Source organism: Sciurus carolinensis, chromosome 6 (genome assembly GCF_902686445.1).
Source record: "Sciurus carolinensis chromosome 6, mSciCar1.2, whole genome shotgun sequence".
In the NCBI taxonomy this organism is placed as follows: Eukaryota; Metazoa; Chordata; class Mammalia; order Rodentia; family Sciuridae; genus Sciurus; species Sciurus carolinensis.
In genome coordinates this window covers 37,252,088-37,266,427 of record NC_062218.1, presented here as the reverse complement: position 1 = coordinate 37,266,427, position 14,340 = coordinate 37,252,088, and the positions used below count along the sequence as shown (strand labels likewise).

The window sequence follows — 14,340 nt, the reverse complement described above, 5'->3', positions numbered from 1 at the left end:
AAATCTCCCCTAAAATGATTACATAGCCTTCTATGAGGCTAAATCACCTGCTTGGATGCCAGGCTTTGCTAGGAAAAAGGGACACTGGACTGGCCCATACTGCCATCATCAAACTCACTGAGTGCACTCAGGATAATACACTTTTCGGAGTTCATGAAAACTTGATTCTTCCATAATAATGACTTTGTTAAGAGAAGGAATTAACACTTGCCAGGTTTAAAGAACAAAGAATCATTTAAAAATAATCTTAGGGAGCCAACTGAATTTTCAAAATTTTCTTTCAAATGTGATTCACCTTGTTCAAAACAAGTTCCATTTTTTTCTTGCCAGGTTTTAAATTCTGGCATTTGGATTCATCATGCTGTTCCATTTTAGCTTTAGCAAAGTCTTTCTTTTCATATTTTTTGCTTCCTTTTTTTGGTTCAGATGCAAAGGCCCCTTTCATCGTCTTCAAAGCTTTGTAAACCATTTCTTCTTTCATCTTTTTTGTGACCTTTTCATGATGACAAATTCCACTTAAATGGGAAATTAGTTAACTTGTTGTGACAGAAACCTTCCGACCAGACTTCTTTTCCTCCTACAGAAACTTTGACCCCTAATCCCAGGGTCCCTATTCCATCTTGTCCTTGATCCTATGCAGCAGGTCACTGCTGCTCTCAATGGCTCTGGTGAAGCACTGTGAGTGGGGAGGAGCAGGTTCTGCAGAGACCACTGGTCAGGAAAGGGACTGCTCCTGCTGTGGCTGGGCAGGAGGCCAGGTCTGCGGGGAGGTTGAAGAGGGGGCGGTCCCCCCTCACAGCCTATTGGCCAGTTCCAGTCCCCGTTCCATTCCCAGTGCCAGGCCCCCAACCCAGCCAGAGTCAAGGGGCTGCAGCCCAGCTGATGGCCCCTCACTGCCTGTAGCCCCATGCCTGGCCCTCATGGGTCACAGTCCACAGCTGACAGGAGCCGGTACATAGCCCAGCTAACTATTTAATGGAGACTAGAAACAGAGTGGTTTCACAACAAGGAAAGGCAGAATAATTTTTATATTTCACAAATGGTCACCATAAGTTATGTGAAATCAGTGTAGATGGTTTTTATAACAAAAAAAGCTCTTCCCCCCATTCATCTACAAAAAGTAGATTGTGATATATCTTTAGGGAAGAATGTAGCATGAAAAAATATACTTGTAAGAAGAGTTAACAAGAAAATGTAAAAACAGATTCATCAGCAGGGAATAGGCTTTCCTTGGTTAGGGACAAGGGCAGCCTTAATGTCTTCTCTGAGATCCTAACTTCAGATGATTGCCTTTGTTGAGGTTTTGCTTTCCAGAGTTTGGGTAAGGTGGGCTTGCCTATTGTCTGCTTACTTATTGCTAAAACTTTATTTTTTTTTAGATCAGAGATTGAACCCAGGGGAGCTTAACCACTGAGCCACAATCTAGCCTATTTATTTATTTATTTATTTATTTCTACTGGGAATTGAGCTAGGGTGCTTGACCACTGAGCAACATCCCTACCCTTGTTATGTTTTGAGACAGCATCTTGCTAAGTTGCTAAGGGTCTAGCCAAGCTGTTGAAGCTGGCTCACCATTCTCCTGCCTCAGCTACCTGAGTCACTGTGATTACAGGCATGTGCCACCATGACCAGCCCTTTTATTTTTTATTTTGAGACAAGGTCTTGTTCAGTTGTTTAGGGCCTCCTCTAAGTCTCTGAGGTTGGTCTCCAACCTGCCAGCCCTCTCTGCCTCAACCTCCCAGGTCCCTGGAATTATAATGTGGGCCACCTAGCCCAGCCCTTATTGCTAAACCTTTTGCTTTTAAGAACTAGGCCAGAAATAAGTCAGGCATTGTAAGGGATAAAACCATGGATGTTTGCACCTCTAATGGCACTGGAAGTTATAACTGTACACCTCTTTTTAAAGTACAGTTTCCTCCTTTCAGAAGTGGAATTTCTATTTTAAAAGCATTCACACACACATAAAGTATTCATGCTGAAATGCTTAATTTGTATTGCCTTAATTGGTTTCTTTTCCATTCTCTCCCCTCAGCTCTCAATACCTTGGGTTTGTGGTCCTGGGGATCAAAACCAGGACTTACAACCCACCAGGCAAATGCTCAACCACTGAACTATGTCCTCAGCTCCCATCATTTGCTTTCAAATGATCTTATCTAATTCGTTTCTACCAAGTGTTTGAGAGTTACCAAGATATAACTATCTATGTCTACGTACCTATATTGGATAGAAAGCAGATGTTTAATATGTGCCATGATACTAACCAACATTATAGCTCACTTTTAAAATTTGGATTTCTATGATTTTAATGATCTCACACATGGCCTGTGCTCTTCAGGCCACCTCTCACATAAACCATAATGTCCACCTCTACTACTTCCTCTCCTGACTTCAATCACACAAAATTCATTCCAAAGGTGGAGAACAAGGGAAAAGACTTTAATCATGTTGTACAACTTTAATAAGAGGACACCACAATTCTAAGTAGATCCAAAAGAACAGTTCTACAAAATAGGATTGATAAAATGAAAAGAGTTTTTTCAGTGAAAAGTATTCAGTGATTCAAGAGAGGAAGGGAAAGGAAGGAGTGGTGTGCACTGCAGAGACCAGAGACCGAAGGCTCTGTTTCAGTCAGCTTTTTCACGATGTGACTAAAAGGACCCAACCAGAACAATTATACAGGAGGAAACATTTATTTGAGGGCTCACGGTTTCAAAGGTCTCAATCCATAGACAGCAGGCTCCATTCCTGGGGCTCAAGTTGAGGCAAAACATCATGGTGGAGGGAAGGGGTTCAGCATCATGATCAGTAGGCAGAGAGAAAGTGACTCCACTGGCCAGATACAAAAATATACTCCAAAACCACGCCTCAATTCCCACCTCCAGCCACACCCTACCACTTCAGTTACCACTCAGTTAATCCCTGCCAGGGGATTAATTCATTGATCAGGTTAACACTCTTACAACCCAATCATTTCTGCTCTGAACCTTCTTGCTGTGTTTCACATGTGAGCTTTTGGGGGACAACTCACATAAACCATAACGTTCCGCCCCTGGCCCCCAAAAGCTCATACTCATCTGACAGTGCAAAATACATGTAGTCCATCCCCAAAAGTCCCCATAATCTCAACAGTTCTGAGATTGCTCAAAGTCCAAATCCGAAGTCTTCTCTAAGGTTCAGGGCAATTTCACATTGTGAACTCCAATAAAATTGAAAGCAATTTATAAGTATCCAATATATAATGTTACAGAGTAAATATTTCCATTCACAAAATTAGGGCCATTGAAAGAAGGGACAACCAAAGCAAGAGTGAGATTCAGATGGGCATACAAGTCCTTTAGCTCCATGTCCAGCATCTGGGGCACTTGGCATCATGATGTTCTCTCCAAAGGAATGTATAGCACCGCCCCTGTGGTTGTTTGTTGCAGCCCAAGTGGGCTTTCTGTTGGTTGTCTCTGCTCAATGCCTGTAGCTTTCCCAGGACGATGACCCACGTTACTGGCATTTCTTAATCTTGGGGTTCTCTGAAGGATATGGAAATGGTAACCCCCAAAACAGTGGCTTGGGAAGAGGAAGGGAGGAAGAAGGCAAGGCATTGATAATGTTGATCCTATCCCAATGATAAGACAATCTCTGGGTAGGAAGCAGATGTCACCCAATGACAAGACAATCCCTGGGAAGGAGATATCCATCAAACCTAAAATGACAGTCTCTGGGAAGAAGGCAAAACATTGATCTTTCCCCAAATAAATCCTTTCCCAGTGACAGTACAATAGACCCTGAAGGGGAAGAGATGAGCGTTAAATGCCAAACTCTGGACCCTCCATCCTTGCCCAGTAAAAACAAATTTTAGATTCTCACAACCTGTTCCTGAATGTCCAAACTGATCTGTTTTGTTAAAGTCTTCAATGGTTAAGTCATCTCCCAGTCTGTAACCTATATAAACCCATATCTCCACTGTAATTGGGGTCCTTTTCTACTCAGAAAGTGAGCCATCTGATTACTGACTTTGCTGCTGAATGAAGGCTTTGCTGAATTCATGAGGTCTGCTCCCTTCCTGGTTATTTATACTTTCATTATGGTGCCAAAACCATTTTGGATATTTTTGCCTACATTCTCCACTGCAGTTAAGGCTTCCTTCTCAAATTCCTGCTCAGGGGGTACCCTGTGGGACTCCAACCTGCTGCATTTTGCCTGACTTCTAAGGCTTTCCCTTGAAATCTTGGTGGAAGCTTCTATGAACCCCTAACTCCAGCATCCTGCATTCCTGCAGAATGATCACCATATGGTTGGTGCTAAGATCTGCCACCATCAAGAGCAATAGCCAAGCCTCCAGGGACCCTTGCTGCAGCAGCCTCTGAGCGTCTGGGTGGCTAAGCATGTTGAAAAAACTTCCTAGGCCCCCTTGTACAAGAAGGATTCTCCACTGGTCTCTTCTCAAGGGAATTTTCATTTTACACCCTTGAGCCTGAGATGGGTGTGGTCTTGCCAGCTCTTCCTGAGATGCCCTCAAGCCATCTTTATTGTCTCTGGGCAATCTTTAGCATTTCTTTAGTGGCAGTAACAACAGCAACTTTCTTAGCCCATATCTTTCAAGTTTAAGCTTTTCAAATATTTCTGCTCTGCTTTCTGCTTCTGAATATCAAAATAAACTTAGCTAAAAGCCGCCAGCAATACCCATGCTACTTTCTGAATGCTAGGCTGCCTAGACATTTCTTCTGCCAGATTAAGAAGTCCATCACTTTTAAAATCAGCTTCACAGAAAGTGTCAGGACACTAGCAAAATGCAGACAACTTCTCAGCCAGAACATAGCACAAATGGTCTCTGAAGGATTATGGACAATAAAATTCCTACAAGATAGCTCCCTAAGAAAGAAGGAGGGACAGTGTGGCTTGGGAGGAGGGAGGGGAAATTGGTCAAACATTAAACCTGTCCGAGTGCACCCTTTCCCAATAACAACAAGCCCTGAGGGGATAAAGCAAACTTTCATCCCTTCCCAGGTTCATCCCTGGCATCTCCACCAAAATTGAACATTTATCCCTTCTGAACCCCAATGCATCTTGAAGGAAGGTGCAAATACTGAATGTTGGGCCCTAAACTCTGACCTTCCCCCATCACAAATTAGTCCTAAATGGAGGCACAGCAGATGTTGAAAGTCTTGGAAACAATGGATCCCAGAGAAAGTAAAACGATGGGCAAGATTTGAGTACTCATCCCTCAGGATCTGGACTCCTATCAACCCAGATAGTAAAGAGTTTAAAACTTTTTACAACTACCCTCCTAAATTAAGTTTTAACCTGTGCAACTAGCCCCGGACTGTCCGAGCTGCACGCCTGCAGTCTCCAATGAAACTATAAAACTCAGACTCCTTCTGTAACTTGGGGGGCCAGCTACATAACCAGAAAATGGGTCCTCCCATGACTGATCCATGGACCTTGCTGCATAATAAAAGCTTGCTGATCCGAGGTTTGCTTCTCCTGCCTCCAGTCATTTGTGGGTCATGAGTTTATATCCTCTACCCAAATTCCAATAGAGTTCTCCTTTTCTGAATCCTCTTGAGCTCCATCTTCACTGACCATAGTCCTATTGCCATTCTGGTCTTCTGAGCTCCCGCCAGAATTGGCCTTTAATCTCAATTTACAACAACTAAAGCATATCCAGCTTGCACTGCTATGCATCTCAAAATTCTGTCCACCAATTCCAAAAAGTTCAAAAAGCTTCTGAACCACACGGTCAGGTTAGTCACAGCAACAACCCTTCTTCTCAGTACCAATTTCTGTTTTAGTCAGTTTTTTCACTGCTGTGACTTAAAGACCCAGCCAGAACAACTGTAGAGAGGAAAGTTTATTTGAGGGCTCACAGTTTCACAGGTCTTAGTTCATAGAAGGTCAGTTTCATTTCTCAGGGCCCAAAGTGGGGCTGAATTTCATGGCAGGACAGTGTGGCAGGGGAAGCAGCTTACATGGTGATCAGAAAGCAAAGAGAGACTCCACTCTTATACAAATATATGTCCCATATCCCTGTCCCCAGTGAACCACTTCCTCCAGTCACACCCCACCTGCCTCCAGTTACTACTCAGTAATCCAATTACTACTCAGTAATCCAATTACTACTTAGTTAATCCCATCAGGGATTAGGTTAAGGATATAGCCCAATCATTTCTCCTTCAAACCTTCTTGCATTGTTTCACACATAAACTTTTGGGACACACCACACATCCAAACCATAACAGGCTCCAAATGTCCAGGTGCTGGGAAAGAGAGTGAAAGGTTGGGACGTCAGAGTTTTACAAAGAAGGTGTCAAAAAAGGACCAATATCCACTTTCCATTAGGAAAAAACACAACAAGGAGGAAGTTGTGAGCTGAGACCATCCTGTCTCTCCACCTCACTCCCTCCCCTTCCAGTTCCTGTGTTTACCCATTTTGTAAGTGACCTGCAGCTTTGAGGTGCATGAGGCCTCTCTGCTGCCCAGAATGATAGGCAGAGAGGACATACTGCACCCCTTGTTCACTAGACTCCATCTGGGGTCCCAGCAAGCTCTTCCCAAGAATTTTTTTCTTCAAAGCAAATGGAGCCCATCTTGTGCCACTGAGTCACTGTCCTATATAAGCAATGACTTTTTTTTACTATAATAAGGACTTAGAGATGTGTTAATGTGCCAACCAGGAGGCAGGGAGGAATCTTATACGAAGTTGATTTTTGTTGAAATGAGAACCCTAGCTTTTCCTGTTAGCCAGATCCAATTTTGTTTACAGAATATGAAAGTGATATTGAGCCAATTCACCAAAGAAGGGCTGAAATAGGAATCAGGAACTTTAAGCTGCAGTCAAGACCTCAGGACTGCCAAACTGGGTTTGACTCTAGACTTGCAGCTGAGTCAGGGAAGTTCTCAGAGTTCAGACTTAAGAATCATAAGGCTGGTTATAGAGAGGCAGAGGAGAAAAGCAGAATGGTCAATGTCCAGCTCTATTGGTGATTAGTAGACACCAGCTTAGGAGTCATCTCCATTGTCACCATGCCAACTGCTCTGTTCTTCCAGAAACCTTGGACAATACTTAAGCACCAGGCATTTCCCCAGATGCTGGCAACGTGAAGGTGAGGAAGGATACCACTGCCTTTTATTCAGGTCAGGGAGGCAGATGTGGAGACAAACTCTGACATGGTAAATGGCACCTGACATATAATGTGCCCACTCCAGGAGAATGAGTAGCAAATATGGCCACTGAAATTCATTCCCCTTTCCTCAGTATTAAATACTTTTTGGAGAAACAGATAAGTAGAAGTATTATATGGGCTGAAACAGACACAAGTGGAAATATTAGTTTTGTGTTGAAATGGAGATGTTCATATCAATAAACAAAAATGGCATTGGGACTCTTTTGTGTTCATAGAGAGATAAAATTGTAAACATCACTAACTCATATCTAATAGAAATATAAGGTATAGATAAGGACCTAAATATGAAAATTAAAATTTCATAACTACGAGCAAATTTAGAATATCTATGACATTGTAATCAGACAAAATTTCATAGACAAAATATAGAAATCAGATATCAGAAAGTGGATGTCAACGTTAAAATTGATACATTTAACTTCATTGAACTATCTATATCTGTTGATGAAATATGAGAGTTAAAACTGTCATCACACTTGGAGAAAATGTAGTAAGTATATATAAAAAAGGACAAGTATATAGGATACATAATAAAGGATACATATATACTTTTAAAGTTCTAGAGTTTCTAAATTTAAGAAAAAGAATTTAACTTTGTCAAGTTTAATTAAGTGTTAATATTTAAAACAAACATTTTTATTAAAAAAGAAATATAAACAATAAATTTGTAAATACAACATTTTGATAAACATTCATTATATGGCAACTTCTTAAATTCCTCAAGGAATATGACAATTCATCCCATGATTGAATACAACTAGAATATATAATTTAAAAAATACCCCTTTGAATGCGAGAAAGTAAAACAGTACCATTTCTGCATCCAGGGTGGTACAAAGAGTAGTTTGGGAGTGTCAGGAAGAGGTGCCTCTTCACCTTGTCACAGCCTTACCACTTGGGGCCACTAGTTAAACCTCTTAGAAAGTAACATTCCCTTGTGGGCTCTTTCGTGTGTGGCCCTGGATAGGCACAAAGAGATCAAGTGGGCAGTTCAGGAACTAGAAGAGAGAGGAAGGCAAGCTGGAGTCACAAGGCAGTTTCTCAGGTCCTCCTCAGCAGGGAGTTTTAGCACAAAGACAATCCAGTTCCACTCCCTCCCTTCCCCATCAGTTCCTTCTAGTGTCTTGTTTCTCTTTGCCATCTCCCTAGCACCTCTTTGACAGCCATATCCTTTGAAATTCCCAGGTACACTTCTGACACCACTCCAACTAGAGGCACATTCAGATTTTGTGGAGGAAGAGCTTATTTAATTTGGGGCAGGGGTCGGGGATGGGAGGAAGGACTCTTATTTAAGAAACACTGAAAAACCTTAAGTATGCAAGATACAAGAACACATGACTAGGAACCTTCTCAGAAGATCCAAAGGCTCATTAACTTTATTAGTCTCCTTAATTTTATAGCGAACTTTCCTCCTTTTCCATCCTGTGAATGTTGAGCTATCTGAATGTTCATTTCCCATGCATGGTCAGAGCCTTAGCCTTTTAAAGACCCGAGTTCGCGGTGGTGAAGGGGCGGGCTTGGAAGACACTCCTGGAGTGGGGGTTGCAGAAAATGTCAACCTGAGGGATCCGAGAAACACACTTGCATGGGAGTTATGGATAAAGGAAAAAGTGGAGATAAAGAAGGCAAATATTTTAAGATTCTGCAGAATTTCGTTTCAGTTGGAAACTGCCATCAGGTGGTGAGAGATGAACCCTGCTTCCTGAAGCCTTGTCCCCTGCAGCCTGCACCCTTTTCGTGCTGCTTCTGGCCTCTTGGCACTCTGAAGCTCGGTGCCCACTAGGTGGCATCAGAAGGTTGCAAACCTCTGGACTGGAAAAGCACCCACCACGCCCAAAGGAATCCTGTCTCTTTTTCTTTAGCTACTTAAGGACGTTGCTGAAGTCTAATTGGGCCCTCGTGGGAAGAAAAGCCGGCTGCACCAGGCATCAGTGTGAACTACGGGTAAACTGAGGCAAGCTAGACTGGAGAACACAGCCTGAAGAGCAGCGATTAGGTCAGGCACGCAGAAGGCAGGTCCTGGGGCAAAGCCTAGGCTTACAGCTTTCAGCATAGGCGCCCATCCTGAGCATAGTCCAGTCACTTCCTGGGGTCCTCTAGCCGAAAAGAGGGTTCCAGCTGCTCTTGAATGATGCCCCTATTGATGTTGTCAGGTTCCCCACTCACTCGCAGGCTTTCTGCTTCTTTGCTAGGGCGCCTACCTGTGTACCCAACACCTGCATTTCCCGCTTTGGCTCCTGGCGCAGCCTCTCCCGCCCGCTCGCAGCGAGGCGGCCTGGGGGAATGGAGTGCTCCACCGCGTTTCCAGATGCCAATCACAGTCTCTCAGCTATTCCCGCCGAGAACTCATGCAGTCTGTGGAAGCGATTGTACTTATTCTTCCCAAGCCAGCAGGGAGAAGGCGTTACCTGGGAGACAATCTTCACCATATGCACCTCACACAGAGCATTAATCTCGAGGATATGTAAAGAACTCAAAAACTTAACACCACCACCACCAACAACAAAAAAAAAACCCAAATAACCCAATCAATAAATGGATTAAGGAACTGTACAGACACTTCACAGAAGAAGAAATATAGTTGATCAACAAATATGAGAAAAAATGTTCAACATCTTTAGCAATCAGAGAAATGCAGATCAAAGCTACTCTAAGATTTTGTCTCACCCAATTATCGAGAATACAAACAACAATTAATGTTGGTGAGGATGTGGGGAAAAAGGTACACTCATACATTGCTGGTAGAAATGCAGATTTGTGTAACCATTATGGAAATCAGTATGGAGATTCCTCAGAAAACCTGGAATGGAACCACCATTTGTCCCAACTATCCCACTTCTTAGTTTATACCCAAACGACTTAAAATCAGCATACTTACAGTGGCACAGCCACATCAATGTTTATAGCAGCTCAATTCACAGTAGCTAAACTATGGAATCAACCTAGGTGCCCTTCAACAGATGAATGAATTAAAAAAAGTTTCATATATATATATATATGATGGAATATTACTCAGTTTTAAAGAAGAATGAAATTATGGCATTTGCCGGTAAATGGATTGAGCTGGAGAATATCTGCCAAGCAAAATAAGCCAATCCCAAAAAAAAAAAGTAGAATGTTTTCTCTGATATTCGGATGCTAATTCACAATAAGGTGGGGGGGCACTAGGGAAGAATAGAGTTACTTTATATTAGAGGGGAGTGAAGGGAGTGGAGGGGGTTTGGGAATAGGAAGGATAGTAGAATGAATCAGACATTATTACCCTAAGTACATGTATAACTATATGACTGGTGGGATTCTACATCATGTACAACCAGAAGAATGAGAAATCATACTCCATCATATATGACATATCAAAGTGCATTCTACTGTCATGTATAATTAATAAAAGCAATTAATTTTTTTTAAAAAAGCAAGGGAGAATGTTAGTTATCTCCTAGGGAAAAAATCAAGATTTTAAAATAACACTGTTGTCTGTAAATTTTGTATATAGTTAATAACAAGTAAACAGAAACATGCAGCTTTAAAAAAAAAAGATTCAATCATCTGATGCAGGACACACCATCCCTTCTCTGTGTGTTTGGTGGGAGAGATGATAGAATGAGAGATAATTTTTATTCTTTTTGAAAACTAAGAGATCAAAGGAAATCTCAATTATTCTAAACCTAGAACTGGTTTTCCAAGAGAACACTGAAAGAATAAATATCTAGATTTAAGTTTCAATCCCCCCCTCCCCCGTCTGGTGTTGGGGATTGAACCCAGGGCCTTGGGCTTGCAAGGCAAGCACCCTACCGACTGAGCCCAGCCCCAAAATTGACACAAGGGAGGGAGGGAGGGAGGGCTTTCAGCTTAAGGTTCATCTCGTGGGCGCTGGCCTCTGTCTTAACTGAGGATTTTAAGCAGGTGACCTCACCTTTTTAAGCTTTGCTGCCTCATTTTTCAAACCCAGGTGTTGACACCTACTTTCTTGCTGCAGGAGGTAATGTTTCCAGTGCAGTGACTCAATAAATAGGTGCCCCATAAATGTGTGTAAAATTTGAATTTAAGGAAAGGTGAATAAACGTCAGGGCAACTATGAAGTTTTGAATTCTGGCCCATAACAGATGAAAGCTCTTTGTTCCTAAGCGCCTTTGAAGGTCCTTCCCTGGATTTTTTTTTTTTTTTTTTTTTTTTTTTGGGTGCTGGGGAATCAAACCCAGAGCCTTGTGCTTACAAGGCAAGCACTCTACCAACTGAGTTATCTCCCCAGCCCCTGGATTTTGTAATTCCAGTAACTGGCATAAGAACTGGGGGACTGGAATGATGTGTTTGACAAATGATTTGAAACGTTTTGAAGATGAAAATTCGTGGCGAAATAAAGTCCAGCGTTAAAAAATAGACACACCAGTCTCCTAACTCCTAGGTTTATGTTCAATAGTCACAGAAAAATAATAAAAGTCAAGGATTGCTCACCCTCTATCAGACCTGCACTAAGGAAGCATGCAGGGTCCTTTCACTCTCCCCACAGGCTGCACCGGGTCAGAACTGCAGGGAACAGTGTTACATATGAAAGATGGAACCCTGCCAAACTCAAACAACTAGAAAGTGACAGAATGGGGACTCTTTTGTCCCAGCCTGACACTGGCACCGATGCTCGCAGTCACACAAATGTAGCTAGGTATCCTAGAAGAGTGAGCATATCTTATCTGAAATGCTTGGGAACAGAAATATTTCATATATTAGATTTTGGGGGGATTTTGGAATATTTTATAGACATAATGAGCTCTCTTAAGGATAGCTCATTGAACTCCTTAATTTAAATCTTTTTCTACAGTCTTCCATTTTTATTTTTATGAAAATGGAAGTATATAGAAAAAGCATTTTGTTGTTTGAAGACTTGCTCTTTGTCCTTGTGCTATTTCTAAAGCTGATAGTTTTTATTGCTTAATATTCTTTCTGAAAACTTTTGTGATTGGTTATATTTATACCCAAATCTAAATACAAAATTCATTTATGTTTCATATATACCTTATACACATAGTTTGAAGATAATTTAATGGAATATTTTAAATTGTCTACAATTTAATTTTAAATTGTAATAAAGTTTCATGGCGTGGGAAAAAAAAAAGAAATAAGTGTTTAAAGTGAGTCATATGAATACACTTATTTTTGATCTGGGGATACACTCCAAAATTAAGTTCCTTTGTTCTTGAGAGATTTTTGTCACTTTCCACCCTCTGCCTCTCACATTGGCCCTCTAGTTTGCTCACTCTAAATAAAACAAGATAAAGGGGGAAATCTCAGTTTTCCATCACAAGTTATGTACTTTCACAGATAGATGTAGTGATAATTCACTATGGGATTCTGAAAGATAAGGGCAGGATTGTAGCCAGGGCGCCAGGCAGAAGCTGGTGCTGGTAGGGGATTAAGCTGAGAATGGCAAGGGAAAAGTCAGGGCTTAACCTAAGACAAATGGACAAAAAGGGGGCTTTTGTTTTTCCATTCACATTTTGTTCTCCTGCTTTACAATTAACTGAATAAATTCATGATGTCACTACTTACTTTTATTCTTTATTTGAAGAGGGGATACAATGTCATTGAGAAATGTTCCCTCACAATCTATAAAATCCATTAAGACAAATCTCATTATTCTATTATATATCAAATGAGGCTGATTTCATTTGCAAAACTTCTTAAATGTCTAGTAAACGAAGAGCATGGAACCGAAAGGGTTCCTGTACCACGGCGCTGCTGTGGCTATATCACCAGGCTCAAGATCTGGGAACCACCCCACCCTGTGCCTTTCCAAACCAACCAAGGAAGGTGCGAATCTCCAGAGCTCTGGGGTGGGGCTGACAGCATAGGGCAGTGGATCTGAAACAGAAATGGGTTTCACAGACCAAGAATGCTGGAGCAGGCTGTGGGAATGCACATGTGGTCTTCGGCAGGCTCTTCTTCCCTGAGGTACTTTTGCATCCACTGATCTACTGGGACTAGGACCTCATCTGCAGCAGCTTAGGGCTGCCAAGACCAAACAGGAGCTTAGACAGAGGTCTCCAACCCTATTCATATGGGTCATTCCTGTGCCTTTAAGAATCCCCGCTCAGCAGCCCTCAGGTAAATTGGATTGGCTTCTTGCCTGCTCAAGGCTTTCCCAACGTGGGGAATCTACCCCCAACCCTGGTCCGTTCCCAGGTAGAATTCTATGACTGCAGAATTCTGCACCTGCTCCCACAGGAAAAAAAAAAGTTTTATTCATATTTGTATAGTGCTTTTAAAATTAATTTATTTATTGACACATATTAACTGTACATATTGAAGGGATTCATGTTGTCTTTCCATACATACATACAGAGTGCATTCGTCACATCCAACCACTCTTCTTTCATCTTCTCCTCATCCCCTTCCTCGTCCCTTATAATCACTACTCTACTTTCAAGTAAACTTTTTTTTTTAATTGCACATTTGAGAGAGCACATGCCATACTTGTAGCTATTTTCATAACACTGGCAAAAGATGAGCACTCAGTATATGCTTAAGTTAATACTTATGCAGAGTTTATGACATTGAAGGTAAAAGTATCATTAAACAGAGTAGACTGTGGTCCTATAAGATGCTAAATATATGTATGCTTCTGACAGTTTCAAAGTGAACCTGATAGGCAGGCAGTAGTGGACTACGCCTGTGATCTCAGCCCCTAAGGAGGCTGAGATGGGAGGACTTCAAGTTCTAGAACAGCCTGGGCAACTCAGGAAGACCCTGTCTCATAGAGAAAATAAAAATAAAGTGAATCTGGTACAAGAGCATGAAAAATCCTCTTGCATTAGGAAGATTTTTAAAGGGCCACAGTTTTGCATTTGTCCTTCATTGGGGTTATGCTTCTGCCATAATAGTACTGATCACATAAGAATGATTATACCTTTACAAAGGCTATTAGTTGTATTATGTCTCAGGAACTATCACTTTCCTTATATCACCTTTTTCCCTCTCCAGTACTGGGAATAGAAGCCAGGGTACTTTAGAACAAAACTACATCCCCAGCCCCTTTAATCATTTTGAGACAGGGTCTCACTCAGTTATTCAGGCTGGCCTCAAACATTCACACCTTCTGCCTCAGCCTCCCAGTAGCTGGAATTACAGGTGTGTGTCATAAATGTGCCTGACTGATCTATCTTATTCCTTAAAA

The 14,340-nt window shown here is 41.7% G+C and overlaps 1 pseudogene; it reads right to left on the bottom strand.

The window, feature by feature from the left end:
- Positions 1-200: 200 nt before the first annotated feature.
- Positions 201-9,238, bottom strand: LOC124986307 (serine beta-lactamase-like protein LACTB, mitochondrial; annotated as a pseudogene).
- Positions 9,239-14,340: the final 5,102 nt, after the last annotated feature.